The following is a 26,218-nucleotide window of genomic DNA, read 5'->3' as shown; positions in this document are numbered from 1 at the left end:
GCAACATATGTAAAGGTCTTGTTTTCTTACCCATATAGCCACCTTATCATTTGATTGTATTTAAAGTATATTTATATTTAAAGTAATTGTTGATAGATTTGTAGTTATTGCCATCTTATTCATAGTTTTGGTCTTTTTTTTTTTTTCCTTAAAGAAATCCCTCTAACATTTCATGTAATACTAGTTTGTTGGCAATGGAATCCTTTAGCTTTTTCTTTTCTTGGAAGCTCTTTATTTGTCCTTTGACTCTAAATGATAACTTTACCGAGGCAAATAACATTGGTTATAGGTCTTTGTTTTTCATCACTTTGAATATTTTATGCCAATCTCTTCTGGCTTACAAAGTTTCTGTCGAGAAATGAGCTGACAATCTTATGGGAGCTTCCTTGTAGGTAACTAATTGCTTTTCCATTGCTGCTTTTAAGATTCTTTGTCTCCAACCTTTAGCATTTCAGTCGTGATGTGTCTTGGTGTGGCTCTCTTTGGGTTAATCTTTTTTGGAATTCTCTGTGCTTCCTGGGCTTGGATGTCTATTTCCTTTACCAGGTTAGGGAAGTTTTCCATTGTTATTTCTTCAAATAGATTTTTAATTCCTTGCCTTCTCTCTTCTCCTTTTGGTATCCCATGATGTGAATGTTGGTGTACTTGATATTGTCTCAGAGGGCCCTTACACTATGCTAATTTTTTTCTATTTTTGTTTCTTGTTGCTGTTCTGATTGGGTGTTTTCTGCTACCTTATCGTCTAAATTTCTATTTCGATCCTCTGCTTGATCTAATCTACTGTTGTTTCCATCTAATGTATTCTTCATTTCAGTTATTATATTCTTCATTTCCAGTTAGTTTATTTTTCTTTTCTATCTCCATTTTTTCTTCTAGCTGTATTGAAATATGATAGACAATTAATTTCTCATATTTACATTGTACAATTCAATGAGTTTTTTTTGATAACAGTTGGTATACAATAATGTGTTAGTTTCAGTTGTACAACATAGTGATTAGAGCTCATGTGATCACCCCACTAAATCTAGTACCCCTCTGCCCCCTTATGTATTTATTACAACATTGTTGACTATTTTCCTTATGCTACACTTTACACTTTATACCTCCTTGACTATTCTGTAACTATCTATTTGTATTTCTTAATACCTTTGCCCTTTTTCATCATCCCCCTTTACTCTCCTCCTGTCTAGTAGCCCTCAAAATTTCTCTGTGAGTTTGTTTCCATTTTTGTTGTTATTGTTGTTATTTTGTTCTTTAGATTCTACATGTATGTGAAATCATGTGGTATTTGTCTTTCTCTATCTGACTTACTTTATTCAGTGCAATACCCTCTACAACCATCAAAGAAATATCTTTTTCTATCCCCTTCCTGTTAATCTGTGCGTGTCTTTTAATCTAAAGTAAGTCTCTTGTAGCCAGCATATAGAGAGGTCTTATTTTCTTATCCATTCAGACACCCTATTCTTTGGTTGGAACACTTATTTCTTTTTTATTCATGATTTTAATATATGTTTTTTCTTCTTAAAGAAGTCTCTCTAACATTTCCAGTAATAGTGGCTTGGTATTGATGAGTTCCTTTAGCCTATTTTGGTTTAGGAAACTCTTTATCTGTCCTTTGACTCTAAATGATAGCATTGCTGAGTAAAGTATTCTTGGTCGTAGATCCTGGATTTTCATCACTTTGAATATTTTGTGCTAAGCCCTGTGCCTTGCAAAGTTTCTTTTGAGAAATCAGCTGCCAGTTTTATGGGTGCTCCTTTGTAGGTAACTAAATGCTGTTCTCTTGCTGCTATTAAGATTCTCTCTTTGTATTTAACCTTTGGCATTTTGATTATGATGTGTCTTGGTGTGAGCTTCTTTTGGTTCCTCTTTCTTGGGACTCTCTGAGCTTCTTGGATTTGTATGTCTACTTCCTTCACCAGGTTAGGAAAGTTTTCCATCATTATTTCTTCACATAGCTTTTCAAGTATCCCTAATACATGGATGTTCCCTCCTCCTTCAAGTATCCCTATTACATGGATGTTTTTACACTTAATTTTGTCCCAAAGACTACTTAAATTGTTATTATATTCTTGGTTTCTTTTTTTCTTGCCATTCTGATTAGGTGTCTGTGGCTTCCCCATCCTCTATATTGGTGATGTGACTGTATTCTTCATTTCTGATTGGTTCTCTTTTATAATTTCCATTTCAATTTTTGTGTTTTTTCTCTCTTTGTTAAAGTTCTCGCTGAGTCCATCTATACTTCCCCTAATTTCCTTGAGCTTCTTTATAACTTATAACCAGTGTTTTGAACTTTTCATGTTAGATCATTTGACCCCATTATTCCTGGTTCTCTGTTCTTTTCTCTTATATGGTTTCTGCTTCTTTGTCTTCCCATTTTGGCTACCTTTCTGTGTCTATTTCTATGTAATAGGCAATGCTCCTAAGTCTCCCAGTCTTATTAGTGTGGCTTTGTGTAGTAGGCATTCAGTGGCACAGTCCTGAGAGGTGTTCAGCTGCAGGCCAGTTTTAGCCCCATTCTGTGTCCCTCTGGGGCTACTTGTTAAGATTCATAAAAACGATCCCCAGATGCTGTGTTTATAATTGCCTCAAGAAGCCACATCAGAAACTGAAGTCACCTGCCACCAATGTGTTTCTTGGAGCTTGCTCAGCAAGTTGCACAAGACTTACGGAGGACACAACTGGATGTGGCTTAGGTGGGACCATGAATTGGGAGAGGCAGAGTTTCAGGAAATCCTCTGGGTGGAACAGCTTCCATTATCCAGTTTGATAATGCCTCAGCTATGGCAGCACTGCATCTGTACACTGGGAGTAGGGAGGGCTCAATAGTGAAACAATGGATACCACTAGCATTTCTGCCTAGGAGGGAGCCTTGCCTCTGGCCCTCACTCCTGCAACTCAGCATCCCCCTGTAAGTCTCTGGTGCCCACCAAACAGCCTACTTGGCACTGGTGCTCAGAGAAAGCAGGTCTGTCATTGCAAAAAGTCTGGTCACAGACACAGCCCCTTTAAAAGGCAGCTGCGGGCTGCCACTGCTGTAAGTCTCTGTCCCACTCAGCTGCTCAGGACCTAGAAGCCTTGTGTCTTTGCCTTCTCCTACTTCCTACTATTACAGAGCGATTTCATATGTCTCTCCCTAGTTGTAGGGCTTGTTCATCTATACCCTAGGTGACTCTGCATGCTGTTTACTTCATGTTTCTGTCACAACTTTGATGTGGTTGCAAGAGCAGATGAACAAAGCCAGTATCATCTACCCATTTGCTCCTAATTCCATTTTTATGTTTTATATCTCTTTGTTAAAGTTCTCATTGAGTTCACCTACTCTTCCCCTAAGTTCACTTAGCATCCTTAAAAACAGTATTTTAAGCGCTGCATCTAGTAGATTTCTTATCTCCATATTATTTTGTTCTTTTTCTAAAGCTTTGTTCTGTTTCTTTCTATGGCACAAGTACTTTTGTGTCCCCATTTTGGCTACCTTCCTGTGTTTGTTTCTATATATTAGGTAGAGCTGCTATGTCTTCTGGTCTTAAAGTGACCTTATGTAGTAGGCTTCCTGTGGGGCTCAGTGGAGGAGTTTTTCCTGGTTGCCTGAGCCAGGTGCTTCAGGTATGATTTTTGTATGAGTTGTGTGTGCTTTCCTCTTGTAGTTGAGCCTTGGTTGCTATTTGCATGTCAATGGGAGAGACTGACCCTCAGGCTGATTGGTAGTGAGGACTGGCGGTGACTGCAGTGGAGGCACTGTTATGCAGGAGCTGACTCTATGGAACAGAATTTGCTTTAGCACAGCTCAGCAATAGGTATGGGGTATGCTGAAGGCAGATGCTGCTTGTTTGTGAACCTTTGAGAGATTTTAGAAAAGTCCATAGCATGAGCCAGTATAGTTCATTTGTATGGAAAAGCCACTGGAAGTGGCTTTGGTAGGCCTGCCAAATGGGTGGGACAGGGCCTCAGGGAATCACCAGGGAAGGACAGAAGGTGTTAGCCAGATTAACAAAGAGTCAGCTGTAGCGCCTGCCTGAACATGCAGGCTGGATGGTAGGACTCAATAAACAATGGCTTCTGCTAGTGCTTCTGTCTGGGAGAAAGCTCCCCTCTCCAGCCTTTACTCTGAAGCCAGACAATTCATTTCATCCTCGTATGTTCATGTAATCTTTCTAGCTGCCTCACCAGCACTGGAACTCAGAATGAGTGAGTTTGTCATTGAGTAAGTCTGTGAGCAGGCTCTTTAAGAGGAGTGCCTGGGATCCAGCAGCCTTTTGCCTCACTCAACCACAATCTCCATTGGTTTTCACAGCCAGAAGTTGTGGGGACTTCTCTTCCCAGCACTGAAACCCTGATCTGGGGAACCTAGGGTGGGGCTGAAACCTTTTGCTCCTTTGGAGTGACATCTACAGCCAGATATCCTTCCCAATTTTTAACCACCACGTGTGGGTGTGCAACCAGTTCTGTTCAGAGTCTCCACCCCTCCTACCAGTCTCTAAGTGGCTTCTGTATGTTCTTAATTACAGGACTTCTGTTTAACTATAATTTAGGTAATTCTCAATGATGGTTGTTCTGTAATTTAGTTGTAATTTGATGTTGTCATAGAGGAAGCAGCTGCAGCATTTTTTTTTTTGTATTTTCTTTTTTCGCTCTTTATTGCCTTTTTTTAAAAATGTCTTTTCTTCTCTCTGTCTCTCTCATGTTTACACGTGGTGTCCTCACTATTTAGAGATTTTTTTTTCTCCCTAAGGAAATATTGAGGGAGACATAAACTAAGTTTACTTAAAGTGATAAAGTTACAATGAGACTTGGTCACTCCATAGGCTTCTTATTGAAAGCAATTTCATTAAACTTGTTCTATTTAAAATATATATATTGGTGCTTATGCAATATAATAATTTTATTTAGTGGTAAATAATAATATATAAAATTTTGCAATTTTATTGACACAGTTTTTATTTTAAGTTATAGCCAAGGTGTTCCCAGTCACTCTTTTTCATTCAGTCCAAAGTGTTCAGTCACAGTTATAAAAACAATTCTCATTTAGAGAAAGGGCAACCTTTTGGAATATTGTTTCTTCTATTGGGCTATTATTCTACAATATCTGTTCTCCTTGGTATTATTCATCTTTTTATCCATTTTATATCATTGAACTCTAAGCTTAACTATTATATATTAAAAAAAAAAAAAAAAAAAAAAAAAAAAAAAAACTAATAATGCATGGCCAAACAAGTTATCTTGTTATTAGTGCATGATTTAATAATGGTATTTAGATCAGAACATATTTTATATGTTTATGTATAATGCTTTCATTTATAATGTGTAAAGGTTTATTATAGGCACTTCCCGTTAATTATGTTATTGTCTTCTCAAATGAATCAGGAAGTTGATAATTAACATCTCCCTTTCACGGGTGAGAAAATGAGGCATAGCAACAATATATTACATTAAATAAATTTAAGTATATTTAAATGTGTTTCTATGTTTCTATAATATCTACGCTTTTTTTTTTTTTACTATGGCTAATAACATTCATGTATATTAGAAGAATGAGTTACATGATTAACTCTAAGCTTTGATAGCAGTATATGTGAATCTTCTGTGAATAGTAGATCATATAGAAAACAGTACATCAAATTTATATGAGTAACATGAAAAAAGCAAGAAGATAATATAAATAATAAGATACAACCTTATATATATTTTTCTTTTAAGACACTGACTTTGTAAATCTGCACAATAAAAGGCAAATTGTTTACTCTAAGTTCAAACCTCAATAATTTTCACAAACAGATAAATACAGAATAATGTAAAATAAATACAGAATAATATCTGGTTATAATGGCATATTATTTTGAGAAAATAAATACCTTATCTACCTTGACAATGTCATCTGGAGAAACTTTCCTGGGATGAATAATTATCCAAATAGCTATTTTACTACTGGAACATTTTAACCTCATCTGTGTGATTTGTTTTCATTATAAAGACAGATTGACTTAGCCATATGTTTTCACAAACATCTCCAATTCTGTTCAAAAGAACATATATGATTTTATTATATTTTTGTATATGTATGTAAAAAGTTTAATTGAAACAGACATATTCAGAAAAGTGCAAACTCTTAAGTGAATAACTCAGCGAATTTCCATGGTCAACATATCTAATTAAGTATACCTCTAACAGAACAGACCATATTATCAATTTCTCAGAAACCATTTTATGCCTTTTCCTAATTATATCCTCAGTCTACCTTCGAAACTAATCAGTAGACTGACATCTATTTGTAGATTAATTTTGACCATTTTTGAAGCCAACACAAATGGAATCATATTAGATATACTCTTTATATGTGATATCTTTCACAACATTATGCTTAAGAGGTTCACCTATCTTGTCATGTAAGGCAATAGTTTAATTCTTGTTGACGTATTTTATTATATTATGGAATATTCCAAAATATTTATTCATTTTACTGCTGATGGACATTTGGATAGTTTTTATCTCTGGCTATTGCAAAGAAAACTCCTATAAACAATCTAATGTACACTTTTTGATGTCATGTGCATGTACTTTTTGAGTATGAAACCAGAGGTCATTGTTGGATTATAGGGTAAGTACATTTTTAGCTTCAGTATATACTGCCATTTTTTCAAAGTGCATGTGCCGATTACTGACCATTACGCAGTATACAAATTCCAATTGTTTTACATTCTGCCCAAATCTTTAAACAGTTTTTTAGACATTTTACTCAATATAGTGAGCATGGATTTTCCTGATGAGAAATAATGTTGAACACTCTCTCATATGGTATTGTCTATTTGGAAATCCTCTTTTCTGAAGTCCCTATACAAGTATTTTTTACTGTTAAAAATTAGATTGACTATAATGTTTAAATTAATTCCAAAAATTTATTTACAAATTTATTGTAAATGTTAAAAAAATAATTGACAAATTATGCATATTTAAAGTATGCAATTTGATTAGTTTTGACATATGTATTCACTCATGAAACCATCAAGACAATCAAAATAATGAACTTATCTGTTACCTACAAAAGTTTTTTTATGTCCCTTGGGTATCCATCCTTCGCACCAGCTTTACTACCCCTCTTTTCTAGTCTCCAGTGACAATTGATCTGTTTTCTGTCATTATAAATTAGTTTGCACTTTTAAAATTTTATATAAATGAAATCATACAGTATGTACTCATGTTGTTTAGCTTCTTTAACTCAGCATGATTACTTAGAGATTTGTCTACAACAATAGATCGTTGCTATTAGGGAGTTGTTTAATGGGTACAGTTTTGCAAGATGAAAAAGTTCTGGAGATGATTGCACTATAATATGACCATATTAGCACTATGGAACTGTACACTTAGAAATGGTTGAGATGGTAAATTTTGTTTCGCAATTTTAACACAATAAAATCCTTTGGTTTTTAGCTTAAATAATTGGTAAATTTTACTAAAATAAGAAAGATTGGAGAAAGGTGAAATATGCAAGGGCCTAGTAGAATCAATTATTCTGTTTTGGCCATGTTTAAATTTTAAGATGTCTGTTAGAATCAAGAACTGAGATCAGTAAACAGATGGAGAATCACATTTGGAGTACAGTAGAGGGGTCAGGCTGCAGATATAAATTTGGTAGTCAAAAATTATAGACAATATTTAAAACCATGGACAAAGATGAGAACACCTACAGGGAAAATGTAGAATGAGAAGAGAGAGGGGTCCTGGAATAGTCAAGGAGTATTCCAAACATATTTTCCAAGCGGAGGAGGAAAAGCTAGCAAATGAACCTGGGATTGAAAGGCTTGCAGTTTATGAGAAACATAAGAATGTGGCAACACTAAACTAAGTAAAAATGATGTTTTAAGAAGGAATTAGTCAATTGAGTTCAGACGCTATTGGAAGATCAGGGAAGATGAGATCTATTTTAATTGCTTAATGGGTTTGGATGCTCTGCAAGAGTGGAGAAAGAATTGGGAAGTGAGAAGGCAAGTCTTTTGAGATATTTTCTAATGAAGAAATATGGTGACAAGAAGAAGAAGTGTGGCGGTGGGAGAGTTTTATCTTTACATATAGGAAATATTAAAGCAGGGTTTTAAAATGATGAGAAGAATGCAGTGTAGAGGGAGTAACTGATGTGAATGAAGGAAATTAGCATGAGAAAGTTCCTTGAACATCTCAAAGGGTGCAGGCACTTAGTTCAAAGGAGTTTGGTAGATAGTAGGTGTGGTTGGGAGAGTTGGAAGCCTCTATACAGTCAGTGGCTACTATTTTCTCAATTAAAAAAATAAAAAACTTTAGATAACCCTATCTATTGTAATAGACTGAAAATAACATAAAAACAAGATATTTATATTGTTTACTAACATATCCTAAAAACTTAAAGGCGGGGGCGTGGGGGGTGTGGAGAGAAGATCTATCATGTAGTAGATACTTAATAGGTAATTCTTAAATTTAAAAAAAAATGTTCAAAATAAAATCATAAAGAATGATCTTCTTGAAGTTCATTTTCAAATTATTTCCCAAATCATTAGGCCTAGAAACAGATCTTTGGGTTCCTCAATCTTTTGCAGCTGCAAATACATATAATTATGTTCTAAATGTTTATATCAACTTAAAATCGGTAAGTTAAAGATCAACTTAAATCAACAAGTTCTTTGAAAAAAAGGTATTAGCTATATTTTTTAAGCCATAGTCGAACAACATCAGAAGACTCTACAGTTAAGAATTTGCTGCTGTAATTTGTCAAATTGCTTTCCTGAGTCTTGGTTTTCTCATGTGTAAAATGGAGTACAATAATGCTCTCTTCACTATTTTGGTGAAAGAATTATTTGAAAAAAAAAATTTCTAAAGCCAAATTTTATATAATTAAGGAGATGACAATTCAGTAATACCAACCTTGAAAAAACAGTATGTAGGGTTTCTTCCTCTACACCCTGTCTCTCTACATAATGAGATTAGTCATCTGTGTCCTTAGGGGAATCGTATACATCTATCTTTAGTATTATGAATTGTAATCAAAATCTTTAAATGGCAATGATATAAATGATATAAATAAGTAGTGTTCAGCTTTCAAGGTTTTAGGTTAATTTGTTAAAGATGTTATTTAAAAAGCCTCAGCAATACATAGAATTTTTACACTTGAGTATCTAAATTGTTACTTGCTTCTGAGACATACCTTACAAATTGTCATAATATGTACTTTTTAGAGATATACAATTATAAGTTGTATAGTTATAAATTATGTGTTATACTTAATTTGTATAATGAAAAAATAAACTACCACATATAAAAATGAAAAAAAAAAGAGCTTTCATGCATTTATTTCATATTTTTCAATCAGTAACACTGCTAGCTGTTAACCAGGCTTTATACACATAGGAAGCAAAGCAAAGATTACATATAGTTCTAAGATCAATGTACTGCTTAGATCATTATAAGAAGTGATACAATATGAGACTCTTTTCCACTGAGGTTTATTTTTTGATCTAGTGTTCACATTTTCTTGGTAATAGGAATATGCCACTCATAGTTATAATCAGTTAATTCTCCCATAAAAATTGAATGTTTAAAAATAAGAAAAAAGCCCAGGCTATGTGACCCCTTCGTTGCTCCCATAAAAATTAAAGGACATGATTGTGTCTGAACCCTTTTGAAGGTTTGAGCAAAAGAACAGTGGAATATTTACCAGCCTTAGATATCTAGCACAGTTGGTCTCAGACTCTAGGGTATGTTGTAAGCATTATTGATGTGGCTTCTTACAAAACAGAGATGTGGAATGTTCACTTGTCTTTTATTAAATAGTGAATAAAAGAGACTTAATACTAATATTAACACATAAGTAATGGACTGAATATTGTCAAATTAAAAATAAAGACCTACAGATGCCAAGTAAATTTATTTATCAATATCTTGATTTAAAAAAATTAGTCTCAAACCACACTTAGAGAACTCAAAGATCTTGACATAGTAGAGCTGACATTCACAATATCATTTTTTTTTTCAAGATATTAATCTCAGCATTAAATAGAGTAAACCAAACAGCAAGTATTGAAAGTAGAAATGTAAAACTGGCCTGTTTGGAAATAGTCTACTAGAGTAACAGTGGCTAGATTCAACATGCAAGTGCCATCATGATGAATGTTTACAACACTTTTTTGAGAGCCAATTATACTGTTTTTTGTGCAGGGACTGGAGATCAGCCAGATCAGTTGTATGCACAAAGCCGCTTTGGATCTGTCTTTTCAAACAAGAGCTGCAGAAAACGGTAAAGCAAGATTGAAGCTTTATTCCTCTCTGGTAAGAGAAGCTTTCTTTTTCTTTGCTATGAGGAGAGTTTGATAAGAAATCTTTTAAACCATAATGTGGTCAAGGAGTAGAGAAAATGTTCTATGTTACAGGTCATAAAATATATTTTTTTCTTTTAAACTATGTTTTTTCATAATGCTTTTTACCTGTACTTTATATAGGAAAGTAAAAGTAAAAGAGTAAGTCATATTGCACATGTTAAATTTGTATTGGCAGTAGGGGAGTCTTAAACTCCTTTTCTGTTGAATGGTATGTGGTGTTATTTTATGTTTTATGTTGTAGAACTCCTGGCTAGTACAAAGGGGAAAAAAGTCAGTATTCTAAATCTATGTGTTTTAAGTTTTTTCCTGACCAATGATGTGATTAATGCCAACCACCATAAAGCTTCAAGAACCCACCAAAGATGGGCTGTGGGTCCACATATAGATGTTTCTGACTACTCTAAATTCTTTTCATTTTAAAAAGTGGGAAAGCTGGAGATAGTAATTCTGTGTGAGATTGTCTGCATTGACTTTTGTCACTTTAATTCTCAATAATATAACTGTGCACATATATATATAAAATATAAGATTTTGTTTTTCACATACATTTTTTCAACCTGTAATATGCTTCAGTGTTCACTATTTCCACAAAAATTGCTATCTGTTATAAACTCTACCTGAATTCATATCTGTCTACATACATATATACATATGTATGTATTTATTGACTATTTACCTTGCTAAATGTTTCAAGGAGAGAAAATATGTATCTTTTAAAATTTTCTAATTACAGATGACATACAGTATTATATTAGTTTCAGGTGTACAGCCTAGTGATTACACATTTATATAACTTGAAGTGATCACCCAGATAATCTAATACCCAACTGACACCATACACAGTTATTACATTATTATCTATAGCTCTTATGCTATACTTTACATCCCCACAACTACCTTGTAACTACCAATTTGTACTTCTTTATCTTTTTCCCTCCCTTCTTCTCCCCTTCCACAAACTCCCTCCCATCTGGCAGTCATCAAAATGTTCTCTGTATATATGAGTTCGCTTCTATCTTGTTTGTTCATTTACTTTGTTTTTCTAGGTTCCACATATGAGTTAAATTGTATGGTATTTGCCTTTTAACGGTGTCTATGAGATTCCTCAAATCCATGATTAATGGATGTAATAAATTATGTAATCTAGCTCCCAAATTTTATTCTCCTATCTGATTGTTATAATCAGTGGTGCATAGTGAAAGGTGCTAAGCTATAATTAGAGTTGTGCCCTTCATTTATCTAGTAAAGTTAGCCAATTCTGAGAGACTTCAGTCTTATTAGGTCTGTAAATTAGCTAACTAATTAGCCGTTAACTAAGTGAAATTCCTAGAGTGACAAAAATGTGAAAAAAGGTGAAAAAAAGCATGGTAGCCTCTTTTCCTATATTATTGGATATAATTTTTTTAAATCGAAATGGGCCTTTGTTCAAATGAATTCTTAAATATTTGAAGTGGGAGGCAAGGTTTTCAAGCCCTGGCGCCTACACCATTTTTCCTTGCAAACCTAAAGAGGCTCCAGAAAACACCAATGTCTACTGTAGCACATTGTCAAAAGCAGAGACCTAGGATTTTGTTCCCTGTAATATATGGAGGAATAAACCTTAAGTTCTACATAATAGCAATATATTTTTAATTATTAAAAAAGTTTTGTAATCATATACATTTGTAAAATATTAGGTTAAACATGCCTCTCTACTTTAGGACTTTTCATAATGTTTGGAATTTCAATATGTACTGTTCATTCTCAAGAAGAAAGATTTCAAAATATGTAACCAGCTCTTTTAAACATATGTAGCCCAAGGAACCTTTTTTTTTCCATAGAGTATATCAGAAGAACAGTGTTTTAAGTAATACATTTTGGCTATTTAGATTTTGGGATTTAGGCTTAAATTTATGCTTAATGATATTGTCTTCTAAAAATGTACATATGTGAATATATATTCCAGATCAAAAAGTAATGGGTACATATAACTAATATATCGGATCATGTCATCTCTTTGTTAAGAATTGCACAAGTCATTTCTCATTATTCCTGGGATGAAATCAAATTCATTAATATAGACTCAATATCCTGCTTGATCTTGCTATGGTCATTTCTCTCATTTCATCTGTAACATTTCTCCATGCTCACCATGCTCCACAACATGGGGATCTACACTAATCCTAGAGCACACCAACGATGATCTTGCAACATGAAATGTACTTTTGCTGTTCCCTCTGACAAGAACATCATTCCCCCAGACATCTTCATGATCAAATTCCATTTTATTTATTTACCTCAAATATCACCTTCTCAGAAATATTGCTGTGGCTTTTCTCTCCTATGGTCACTCATATACTGTTACCACATTTTTTCTTCATATAATTTACAATTACTAGGTATTTTATTATTACTTATTAGATTTATTTTTCTCTCCTAGACTAAGGGAGACTAAGTGTAATGCTGTGTGAGAAGTGTGTGATACCTTCAAGAAAAGCATTGCGATTATACTAGGTAGATTACTATGGCTATTCTTTTTTGGATAGTATGTTATATAATTACTGTAACATGTTAAAAACACCCATAATATTATTTAGTTAACACTTTATGGCTAATACACACACACACAAACACACACACACAAGCACGCACACACACACTGTCTTGAGCACGCCAATGAAATTTACTTAGGAAAAAAAAAAAGATTTGTTTTTCTTTATTAATTCCTATCCCCTTTTGTGAAAAAATACTCTTGTTTCATGACAAAAAATGAATAAACTTAATCACTATGAGTAATTTATAGAAATTGTTCTCATGCACTCCATTTAATTCTTTAGGCAACCTTCACTTTAATTCTGCCACCATTCCTTACTGTTTGTGAATTTGAGTGAGAATTAAAAACTCTCTCATCAATATAATAAAAATAACATTTTCATCTCTATAAAAGATTATGATTAAGTAAGAAAACACCTACATAACACATAAGAATGCCCAGCATAAATTACTATGAATAAATTAGTCATTACTATTTTAAGATATTTTGATACTTTATCTGAAGTATCAATTGTCTTTAAATAATAATACCCCAAAGCAGCCATGTTTTCCTCCACTTCTAATATTGTTAGGTTACTATTGCACTATTTTGACACCCCAATTTTAATAACTATCAGTCTGTATCTAAATATTGAAATATTCCTTTTTTCTGTCACACATGATTGACACTATGCCATATAATCAAATTTTAAGTTTTGAACTTCTCGTTCTCAAAGTTTCTCACATCTTACTCATCTTTTCCATTTCCATTAACTTATTCCTGATTAACGCCTTTTTAAAATTTCTCAGCCATCTTGTTGAAAACTCACTAATCTCGTTTCCTGGGTTTTTTGTTGTTGTTGTTGTTTTTAGTGTTCCCCCTTATCAAATTGTCTAACTTAAGCACTGATCAATCACATGAACTCTCTCAAAAAATGTCACTAGCCTGGTATTTTGCAGTGAATTAGATACAATAGGTCTGTGAATCTCCTAATTTTAACATTTGTAGCTTCTATCACAGTATTTGTAATCAATCCATACAGCCAATGTCATGTTGGAATTTGTCATCTCTGTTCTACATATCTCATCCTCCTTTTAGGGCTTCTCTCAGTGATGGTAGATATGTGAGAAAAACAAGCCCAAGAACTTCTTAGGCCTACTCAAACTGCTGCATTGGCCAAAGCAAGTCACATGATCAAGCCCAAAGTCAAGGGGCATGGTAGTATTTTCTGCCCATGAAAATGGGGGAGGAAAAGGACATATATTTTCTAACAATAATCTAATTTACCCTTAGTACCAAAAAAAAAATGCTCATAAATTTTATTATATCATCATCAAAGAAGCTGCATATCAAGTATATCAAGATTCAAACAATGTAAAAACCTCATGTGAAAAAAATTAAAAGAACCAATATTAATCTGTTAGAATAAAATTATCCATTTTTTTGATGACTATAATAATCACATATGCAGGGAAAAAAATTTTGTCCACATAAGTTACAAATATTTTCCCAGGGTTTCTTTTACATTTAATTCACATAAAGTGTGTTTTGAAGTATAAAAAACTAAAAATTTTCTCCATAGTTATATTAATCTAATTCCATTTTTTTGTTGTTGTTTTGTTTTGTTTGGGGAGGTATTTTTTTAGACTTGATTAGAAAGGACTTTCTTTAGTCAACTCTTTCAGTATGTTTGTGTCATTTTGTCATTCTCCAATAACACTTTAAGTCATCTTGAATTTTACTCCAAAGATTTAATGTTTCCTCATATTTTAAACACATACTTCCTTCTATGGATTATATTTTACCTTTTAGATTTTAAGCAGAGAATATAATTAATTGAGATACTATTCTTTAGAAAAGATAGCATATTTTCAAAAGACAGAACAATTTGTGAGATTGTCTGTGCATGCAAGGAGTTGCATCCTTGTGTATATGTAATTTTTAACTTTATTCAGAGTTAGCCTAGGGCTTTTCCTAATGACAAAGTGATATTTATTATAATTTATAATTAATTAATTTATGTTTCCTTAACCATATATATTTTCATACTGTGATTTTGTTTTCTTGTTTGCCTCCAATTTTAGTTATTTTTATTATTTTTACATTTTCTATAATGTATGCTTACTTCAGTAGATTAAGGGTTTTACTTTATGTTGTTATAGATTCTAGAGGGTAGAAGAAATAAGCACTTTTAAATATTAATTTTTATCTCTAGTTCATCAATTTCTCTACCAAAAAATGAAACACACACCAACATATACAATCACAAACATTTTATTAGAGAATATATAAAGTACAGATTATTTAAGATTTGCGTTCCAGTTGCCTAAAATCTTCAATTATATGTTCTGCTTAAAGAAACACATTACTATTTATTTGTACGAGTACTACTGAGTTTAAGAAGCACAAATTTAAAGAAATAGCTTTGGAAAATATTTTCAAAGAGGTTTTTGAACAGAAACAAAGGACTCTTTTATATTTGTAAAATATAATTTGCCTTGAGGGAGTTGTATCAGGGAATAGCAAATGCAAACTGCAAGCTAAAGAGAATCTGAAATAGAGCAAGAATGAATGGTGTCAGATCTTTTATCAGAATTTGGAGAGTGACATCCTGAACTCTCTAAGGTGAAATAAAGTGGCACCCATAATGCGTATGGAATATGATTTTCATAGTACGTACAGTTTGAAGTTTTCTCAGGTAAAAGTGACTTTAGGAAAGAGCCATGTCTTTTATTTTCCTCTCCAAAATACGTGAATGGTACTGGCATAACATAATTTTGGATTCATTAATTAGTTGTTTGCATGAGAAAAACTTAAAAATAAGTTTAAAAACTTGATTGACTAGGATAAAATTTATATTTATAAATGTTTAGAGGTTACATTCACATTTTTTAAATTAAATTTATTGGGGTGACATCGGTTAATAAAATTACTTCTTATCGCTATTCACATTTTAGATACACAACTTTGATTTTCAATGTAACTGTAGTAGAACCCAAGCTCCATGGAACACAGTCTGAAACCCCCTAGAGCACTGATATGCAAGGCAGATGAATTGTTTTCATGACCAATTAGATAAAGCAAAGAATTATTCAAAATGACAACTGCAGGTCAGGTTGTGTGCAGCATTCAGCGAGAGCTGCAACTGGAGGTCCTGCTAGTACCCACTTTGGACCCTGAAATAAATAAGGACTGAGAAGGATCTACATTTTATCCAGAGAATCTTGGGAATAAAGATGAAAAAACCTCATTTTTTTAATACTAGATCCTATCTTTCACTCTCACTGATTTTATAATTTTGATAAAATTACTTAAGCTCACTGGATCTCAGTTTATTAAGTTAAAAATATGAAGAATAATTACTCTCTCATGGGTATGCCAGTGATGGTGTTGCAAGGTCTTAGGGTATGCAGAGATTTTTAATAGCTGTTTAAAAATTTTAGTAGATCCTCAAATGAAACTATTTGGAAAGGTAGAGAAATTACATTTGCAGATATTTGGATTTAATAGCAAGGGAACTATGACTATTATTTTAAGTTGATAGTTAAATCTTAAATTCTGTTAAACGCTAAGTATATAAGGTCATTTCTTCTTCTTAGTGTAACATGGATCACCATACATAAAGATAGGAATGAGGGTTTGAGGTAATCAACAAAAATTAGTCCAAAATAAATTACAACTAAAAACGTGATAGATAGTTACATATAGGTTTTAAAATTCCATGTCCTATTTATTTGTCTATAATATGTTTTTTAAATCTTAAACTTAGCCTGGTCATGAGCTGAATTATGTATTCTATGGGTTGGAGAAGAAAAAACATATTATATAAAATATGGGCTTTTTAACTTATTTTATTATTGTCTATTACTTAAGATTTGAAATAAAAATTAATTTATTTTTGATTCTTTCAGCCTCCTTACAGACACACACAAACACACACACTCACACGCACATGTGCAGACCCTCCCACGCTTTCAGAAAAGAAAGTTTTAATATACTTAATAGCCGTATTTTTAGTTGTACCAATTATTTAGTTGCACACATACACATATAATATACAGATAGATATAGTCTCTTATATTAGATATTCTTTTGGTCAAATCTCACTGATTTAATACCCTGAAAAGCAAATGACTGTATGAATATCGTCTCATTTACTGCTCAGATTAGATTTACCACTAAATAAAAAAAATAAGAATAAAATTCGATTTCTGTTAGTATCAGGATTTTAGTGCCTTGTTCTTTACTGTATCAAGTTAACAGAACTTTCCAGCACACTTTTATGAATGACTCAGGGATGGAAATGGACCTTAACCTTCAGAGATTCTTTTCTATTATGCTCCCCAAGCCTGCTCTCTATAGATGCATGGTTAAAAACAAGTGCGTTAGAATCAGACAGCCTTAGTTCAAATCCCAGTTCTATCACCCATCAGTTGTAAGAACTTAAGCAATGAACCTAAACTCTATACAACTGTATTTCCTTATCTCTAACATGGAGATAATAACATCTATTTTATAGGATTAAATGATATAATCTAAGTATTTAGTCATGAATTATACCTAATACATTCATTTCCTATTTCTAACACTCGATCTAAAGTAATTTGACACAGATTTTATACTATATTAGCTTTTAAATACTCTCTATGAGTGAAAGGTTTACCTTTTGCTATACTTTAGTAAACATGGCCATATATTTCACTTCCACCGATATAGGTGGAATAGAATTTTCTATTATTGGACAACTAAAAATATGGCTACTAAGTATATGAAAACTTTCTTTTCTGAATGTGTGGGAGGGTCTGCACATGTGCAAGTGTGTGTGTGTGTATGTATGTGTATAAGGAGACAGAGAGAACCAAAAATATTTTTAAATAACTTCATCAAAAAGAATGCTTCCATTGGCCAAGTATAAGCCTTATAATATTAGAAACTCTTCATTTTGAAGAGACAGAAAGTGAAAGCAGAAATTATATATCTTAATATGTTAAAACATTTGTAATTGTATTAATGTAACATTATAATGATATTAGGTATACTACTCCTTACCTCTCCAGTAAGTAGAATGTCAAAGTCATGGCTACAAGTATGAAGCACATGTCCATTTATGGTTTGCATCCTTCCATGAAGAAATGTAAAAAGGGAACATCAGAGCTGCACAATAAAAGAAAATGACACCTCCTTAGGAAATATAACCCTCTTTTTGCTTAGAAGTATATAGAACAAAACTTTGAGTAGTATCTCAAACCTGTGATTGCCTTTTTCCCCCCAATACCTCCTGACCCTGTTAGCTTACATTAATAAGGCATGGACCCATTAAATAGTGTAGTTCTTTGCATATCAATTACACTTCAATAAAGGTGTTTAAAAAACTAAGGCATGGATACATGAATAGGACAATGATGTAAGAAGCTCAGAGAAACATACTTAGAGATGTAGGTGTGCTCCATGTAGCACTGAAGGAAATATGCATTAGAAGCAGAGACTTGGTTCCAGAATGATTTCTGCCATAGTTTAGATGTGTAACCCTGTACAAGTCGCCTAACTTGCAACTTGGTGTCCTTATCTGTATAAGGTCAGTACGCACTACACTTGTTAATTCTACATATGATTTTTATATTTTGTATATAAAAATTAACTGAAATGATATATTTATTTAGTATAGTATCTGGTAATCAATACAAGTGATCAATATATTGTAATTATGAGAAATTTATTGTTGTGATATATTTTCTCTTCTACTGTTCTCCATATCTAGTAATAAGTAGTAGGCTTTCATCTAAAGGGAGAAAAAAATGGCAGTGTAAGAGTCTCCTTTTTCTTGAGATTAAAACATACATTAATTCTCTAAAAATATCTCTGAAATAGAAAATATCCAGAAAGTCATTGACTATAATGAACTACACAATCAGAGTAGGGCAGATGCTATAGTATATTGCTTATCTAGGTGAGTATCAAAGAGATAGTGTCCCTGCAATACTGAGCTACAGATTTAAAATGAAAGGTTCTCATTGGATATTTAAATATGTATATTGCATTTACATAGCTTAATTTTATTATGAAAAGAGGAAAAGTTTTTAACTTTTTAATTTAATGATTGAGATAAAATATATAATGAGTATACCATGAAACACAGTATGTAGTTATTGATATAGGTGTAGATTATTATTATTACTATTATCAACTTATTTAACACTCTTTAAATTATGCAGAAACAGAAAGTCACTTGTATGTCCACTCTATAATGAGAAGGAAACTTCAGTACATAAATGCAAATTTAATATCTATCCACATAGACCCTGGAAAACTCCAAGGTGTTGGTGAAGTTAAATGCATGCAATACTTTAATATTCTATTGGAAAAGCTATCATCATGCAATATTCTTTCATGGTTGGTACAAGACACTCTAGATCTTGGAGCAAAAGGGTAGAAGAATGGACTCGGTGCTGTCTAGAATTTGTTATTGTCAGTATCCAAATCAGCAAATACTGGTGTGATAACATTTTTGAAAATATTAAACCAGTGAATTTCTCATTCTTCCTAAATTATGATGAAAGTCTGTATAGTCTAATATATAGACAAAGAGACCTGGAGCCACTGCACTGCCACTTGAGCTTGAATCCAGATGCTATAACTTAATGGCTTGTGGCTTTGAGTAAGTTACCTATTTCTGTGTTCCTCAGACTTATCATCTATAAAAATGGACTAAAAAAAAAAAAAACACTACCTACTTCACTGAGTTATCAGAAAAATTAACAAATTTAATAAATATGTTCTTAGAATAGCACCTGGCATAAGAGATTAATCTCTATATAAGTTTTTGTAATGATGATAATGATGTTCATCCCCAGCTATCCTCATTCGTACACTGACATGGACATCAGTGTTTCAGGGACTGAGCAGATATCACTTAGAGTACTCAGCCATTTCTCAGTTTTGAATGTCAAGTTAGTCTGGTAAATCAATCGTAGGAAAGGTAAGCTAGAAAATTAATCACTGAATATAGCAACAATGGCAACAAACAACAAACACTATACCCCAAACTCTCCTTATATAGCAAAAGAAAAGTATCAACTTTTACTCCAAGCTAAAAATAGAACGCTTTATAGAACATAAGAGAAGTTCTAACCATCTGGAGAAAGTACACTTCCAGTGATCGCTGGAGGAAAAAGTGAACAGAATCTAAAAGAATAGTTAAAGTCTCATAACAATCATAAGAAACACTATTATTATTCTGCTCTTATAGATAATGAAATAGAGGTTTAAGTATGTTAATATGTGAATGAAATGGTTCTGGAACCCAGGTTTGTCTGATTTAAACCCAGTGTTCATTACTCTTATTTTCTTCTGTAATGTATTTTATTATATATATCAATTAATCAACAAATCTAAGTTATTAAAAGGAATTTCAGTTTAATTTTCAGTTCTTACATGCTAATACAAATATTCAGGTAAATTTTTCATGATTTATTAATCTAAACTAATAATTTTGATTTATATATAATTCTAGTGAAAATTAAGGACTATATTCAGAAAATATAGGCCTGCGTATTTTTCCTTTGCTCTACACTTTTGATGCTCCTTTTCTGAATATCTACCATGTATTGTTTATGGACCTAAATGAACACATATTTACAAGAAAGGATCTCACTTTGACTTTCCCTTTGTTGAGAATGTGAAGAATCATGCTAATAACTTTCAATATAATAAGGATAGATATTTTAACACATCAAGATTTATACTTCATTGGTAGCATATATGCATGCACACATGTGCACACATGTATTCAATAGAGGAAGATGTCATATACTAGTTGATAGTCAAATTCTTGGTTGTTCCATTATAGAAAATTCTATTTGTGTTGGTAGATTAAAAACAAATGCAGTAGCCATATGTTTTCTGAAATGTCTCGAAGACAAAATTTTATTTAAATAATATATTTATAGATTGATATAATATTAACACTCTGGCTTAAATACTTTTATTCAGATTAAAGGGCAGTAATAATAATATTACTTTAAAGCTTTTAAAGCATTGCATATTTAATATCATTTTATTCAGTCCACCCTGACTGTATAATGCAGTGAAATATATAACATTTGACAGTAATAGAAAACATTTTTATAGTCTTGAAACATTCATTAACTAAGTAAAGTAGTTAAATTAGGAATAATTTGAATTCAAGCAAATGATAGAGATAAGGAGAGAGTTGTAAAAGAAATCACACAAAACAGCTGATTTTCTAATGCTTCTTGCATTTTTCTTATAGCTCTGCTCAAAGAGATCATTTTATTCTTATGTTTGTGCAGGTTACTTTCTGCCCATCATCCATCTTTCTTCCTACATTGCACAGCAAAGTGAGTTGGTGATAGCTCTCAGCATTTGGCAGTGGTGGAAAAGATTAGCAGGAGTGTTGACTTTGACAAATCAGATATATTAAGCCTTTGCTGGAGGGATCTACTGCAGAATAGCTGGTTTGTCATTGTAACCAAGGTACTTTAAAGAATTTTTTTCCAGAGGAAAAAAAAACTCACAACACTTTTCAGAATAGTGTATTGAAATGGCACCTAATTGCTTGCAAACATAAATTTTATTATTTTGCAGTATCTTTGTTGAGTTTTGTGGCATTAGCCAAAATACTGACCCATATCATTTTATAGAGAGAAAATACAGATTTTGTTTCATATCAAAATGGGAGTGACTGTGGGCATAAAAATTGATTTTAAAATACTACCTCTTTAACACAGAAGTTGCTCGTTGGCCATAGATTTAGACTCCATTGCACCCTTATGACCAGCACTATTGGCATGTTTGTGTTTTTATATGCTATAGCAATTTTTAAGATTGTTAAGAGTTGAAAAATGAAATTTTTCCAAATGCATGACTCTTTCAGAGATATTGATTTTTTTTAGCTCATCTTGAGAAAGTTAAGAGAAGAAATTGGTTTCTCTTAAATTCTATTTTTAATGGTTAAGGTAGCTACCCAGGACTTCTCACAGTTCGAAAGTTTTGAACATTAGCTGTATATTGGCTGATAGAATTTTATACTGCAGTTAACTGTGTTTAAGCCAGCATGAGAGTGGGAGAAAAGAGGAATAGGGATGGTTTAAGGCAGACTTAAGCAGAAGAATGTTTGGTAGAATGTTCACTACAAACTCTATCTTTATTTATCATAGTGCTGAGTGTCCTTGTTGGACAACTTATGTCATTTTGCATTATTTTGTCACTGAGGGAAACCTCATTTCTAAGCTTTGATTCAAAAATTTATATCTTGTACTAAAACATTAATAACTTAATTTCTTTTACCATATGCTAATCTTATCCACACACAAAATTGAGTGATCCTTATAAATAACTGACAGATTAAGACTCATGATTTCTGCTCATGCTTTATACATATACATTTTGTACGTCCTTGAATCTGTAATAGATATACTTAACATTATGGGATGTTAGGTGAGATCGATGTCCTAGGGGATTTATATTTTTCTCCTTACATTTTAGATTTGAGCATAAGGTATTTTAAAAAGTATGTCTCTCAACAAATTATAAAAAGGTTTTAGAATTATATCTTTCTGTGATTTGGGTAAAATTATAACATATAGCAGATAGGTTTTGAGAAGCAAAGTGAGGCTCAGTTGAATTCAACATTTAAAGACTAATGTTAGATTTAATAAATGTATTAAGGCCTTAATTTCTGGAAATCTAAATATTATAGGCACTATTTCATCAGGGTTAGGGTAATAATCTTAAACATAGGTAAATCCTTAACTCTTTTTAGTATAATTGAAATTCTGATCATAAATACAATTATATAAAAATGCTCTCTTCTGCCATACGGAGACATTCGAAATAAAAGAAGGGCAAAAAAGACTCAAGTTTAAGATATTTTATCCAAAAGGGCTGTTCAGATTCTGACCCAAATTACATTTTGTTTGATTCACTCATTTCGAGGAAAAAAAATGAAATGTGTACCAATGTGAAGGGATTTTCAGGGCTTCAACCCAACTCTGAGTTGGCTGTGATTCAGATTTTACCAGAAAAGTATATTAAGTAATGATTTATCCATAGACATTTTATGGCCAAAAGATTCAAGTGATAGACCAACCGTATGGGATTGAATCATATCTCTAGAATTGTTTCGAACATTAGGTGAATTAGAATGCGAGTTATTATACACCCAAAGTACAATGTGATTTGTAGAGTACTATTCATATTTCTGTGGTTTATTTCTTAGAAAGAGAGACTAATAAGTTTGTAATTCACCTAGGCAGTGACTTTATATTATAAGCTGCTGAATCTTGGCCCCATCTATTTTGTAGTACTATAAATTTTGTTGAAAGATAGATAATTTATGAATAGGCTTGGTACTTATAAATTAGCTGAAACAGTAAATGCTCATAAATTTTTTTTATCAACTATATGAATAACTCAGAGTTTCAGAACCAAACTTAAAAGAGTTAACTTTTTTTTTAGAAAAAAATCACAAGCTTAATTGGCAATTCCTTCACTAAGGGAACATTGCCATATTTATGCTAACGTATGCAGCTTTTTTTCTATTACTTTTTTCCTCACATTTACCTCTTCACTCAACACATACATACAAAGTATGTGTTGAAACATGATCTCCATTCGTGTTTTTTTTTTTTTAAGTCCTACTACAACTCTTTCAATGAGTATAATCAAAATTAACCTTTTTTCTCCCAATGCCACTATACACATTCTTCACACTATCACAATCATACTGTTTCCTTGGGCTCATTTTACTTTTATTAAGGTAACTTTGTGAAGTAAAATATCTTTGTCCTTTTATTTTCACTTAAATAGTACTCTCCATTCCTCTGTGTACTATGACTTTCCTACTCCCTTTAGGCCAAATTTCTTGGAAAACTAGCTGAGCTGCAACATTGTTGATGTAAATTTATATTTATATTTTTATATATTTATATATAATTAAGTATATAATATATATAACATATAAAACTACATATAACACAAAAAGTCTTAAAGAAATCTAGGGTTTTTGTTCCTTTTTAATATTATTTTTGAAAAATCCTCTTAATTTAGGTATAAGAAATCCTGAAATTTAATTAAATTATACATTAATTCCCCATATTTAGACAATAATTATATCAGAGATAATTAAGATATGAGAAAAGAGGAGAGAAATGTTATATTGTTTCCCTCATGATTCTGACAAAAGCATTTGATCGAAATGTACTCTTTTGTAGGTGAAATATTTTGAAAATGTTTTGTTTTACTGTTCTGTAGTATAAACCTTTTTGAAATAACCATAATAACTTCCAAAACTGGAGAAAGTTCTGAAAATTGTTCTAGGTAAAAAAAATGAAAATTTTCTAAGAACTCATTTCAGCAGTATATTTGACTTCAACCTTCCGCTAGTATTATTTTACAGAGTCATAAATGAATTCTTTACAAAATCCAAACAATTTTCTTCATATTTCTTCCTTTCCCGGGTTATATTTACAGTCTTTTTAATACTCTTTTCTTCTCTATCTTATCTGAAGCTTTACTGTTTTTTTTTAACTTCGTTTCTCCTTACTAGCTCTTTTTTTAATTAATGAGGTGCCTATCAGCTCAGTTCTTTGTGATATTCTTTAAACATTAATTTATACCTTCACTCATTCATTTTTGTCTTCAAAAATGAATAATTATTTATTGCATATTTTGTGTTAAATACTCAAGCAATCCATAAACAACTCTAGTATAACCCAGACTTATGTTTATATGTATAATTCACAACTCACATGCTCTGTCCATTCACTTTATCTCCAATTAGTTATAAAAAGGGTTGGAAATGAGAAAATTAAGATTATAGAATATTTCATCAAAAACCCTTTGAAATAGCTTTGGCTATTTTAACAGACAAGACAAGAAAGTTAGTGTGATAAATTTATACTCTTTGAACACACAATTATGAAATCCACTCAAGCAGTATAATGATTAATTATAAAAGTTCTGGGATATGACTGAATTCCAAAACTGTCTCCACCATTTCTTGGTAGTATGATCTTGGGCAAGACACTTATATTATTAAGGATCATTTTTTCTCATCTGTAAAATGAGCATAATAATTGAAACTATTTCTTAGTTTTCTTTGCTTGTTTTTGTTTTTGAGAAATAAAAGAGATATCCCTGTGAAGTCTGTGACATAGTAAGTGCTCCTTAAGTGTTGGTCTTATTATCGTCACTATTGTCAACCTTATTAGTGTTACAAAATGAAACTGTTCATCTTTCTTCCTCTGTGCACTATACATACTCTAAGGTGACAATAAAATTCTAAGTTGCAAATACTGTTTGTAAATGTCCTATGAAAATAATATGAATGTACAAATAATTAAATGTTTTTGAGAATCAAACATTTACAAGTCAAAAAATATATATAGGTACCCATATTCAAAGTCGTAGTCAATATTTAATTATAATTTATTTTCATTTGTAAGTAAATTTATATAAATTATATAAAATTATATAAATTACAATTTAATTAAATAATTGTTATGTAAAAGTATGTAGAATCATTAGTTATATATCCCTTCCTTGTGTGGGATACAAAATTCAAATAAGTCATCCCTATCAATAGATTTTGCAACATTTAAATATATAATATGATTATGTTTTACTTTATTTTAACAAAGTAAACTTTAGCCTGAAAAGCATTAAAAATTCAGATTTTTTCACAATTTGAGAATACTATGGTCATTGAATAGCTTAATAAAAAACAAATATATTTTTTAAGATTGAGCTGTATAAAGGGTTTTCCAATTCACTTATTCATAGTCTTGTCATATATATCATAAACCAATCAATTATGAAAAACATAAAATGAAAACCATTTTATGGATATGTATATAGCAAATTAATTTTTTCTACATTCTAAAAACTAATTGATCTATACAGATTTTTGGTGATAATTCTTAGACTGTTGTAACAAAATACTACAAATTAGGTAGCTTAATATAACAGAAATGTATTGTCTCACAGTTCTGAGGGCTAGAAAGCCTGAAATCAAAATATTAGCATGGCCATGCTTCCTCTGAAACTAGTAAGGGAGAATCCTTCCTTGCATCTTTTGTCTTCTGGTGTCTGCCAGCAATTCTCAGCACTCCCTGGTTTGTAGATGCATTTCTCCAATCTCAGCCTCCATTGTCACACGTCCATCTCTCTCTGTCTCCATCTTCCATGATCTTCCTAGTGTGGGTGTCTGTGTCTGTGTCTGAATTTCTTCTCCTCATAATGACTCCAGCCATATTAGATTAGGGCTCACTCTACACTTGATTTTAGCCAAAAAGCCAAGAAGCAATAGGGCCACTCTAGTGACATAATCTTAACTTGATTTCATCTG

General features: G+C 32.0%; 1 protein-coding gene across 1 annotated transcript in view; it reads left to right on the top strand.

The window, feature by feature from the left end:
• MGAT4C (MGAT4 family member C) overlaps positions 1–26,218 on the top strand; it is a 625,909-nt gene that overhangs the window by 285,482 nt on the left and 314,209 nt on the right. The window contains exon 2 of the mRNA XM_006923806.2: positions 10,180–10,290. The gene's annotated coding sequence lies outside the window, so the exon portion shown is untranslated. The remainder of the gene's footprint in view (positions 1–10,179; positions 10,291–26,218) is intronic.

Source organism: Pteropus alecto, unplaced genomic scaffold (genome assembly GCF_000325575.1).
Source record: "Pteropus alecto unplaced genomic scaffold, ASM32557v1 scaffold76, whole genome shotgun sequence".
In the NCBI taxonomy this organism is placed as follows: Eukaryota; Metazoa; Chordata; class Mammalia; order Chiroptera; family Pteropodidae; genus Pteropus; species Pteropus alecto.
The sequence above is the reverse complement of the archived record's forward strand: the minus strand, read 5'-3'. Positions and strand labels throughout refer to the sequence as shown.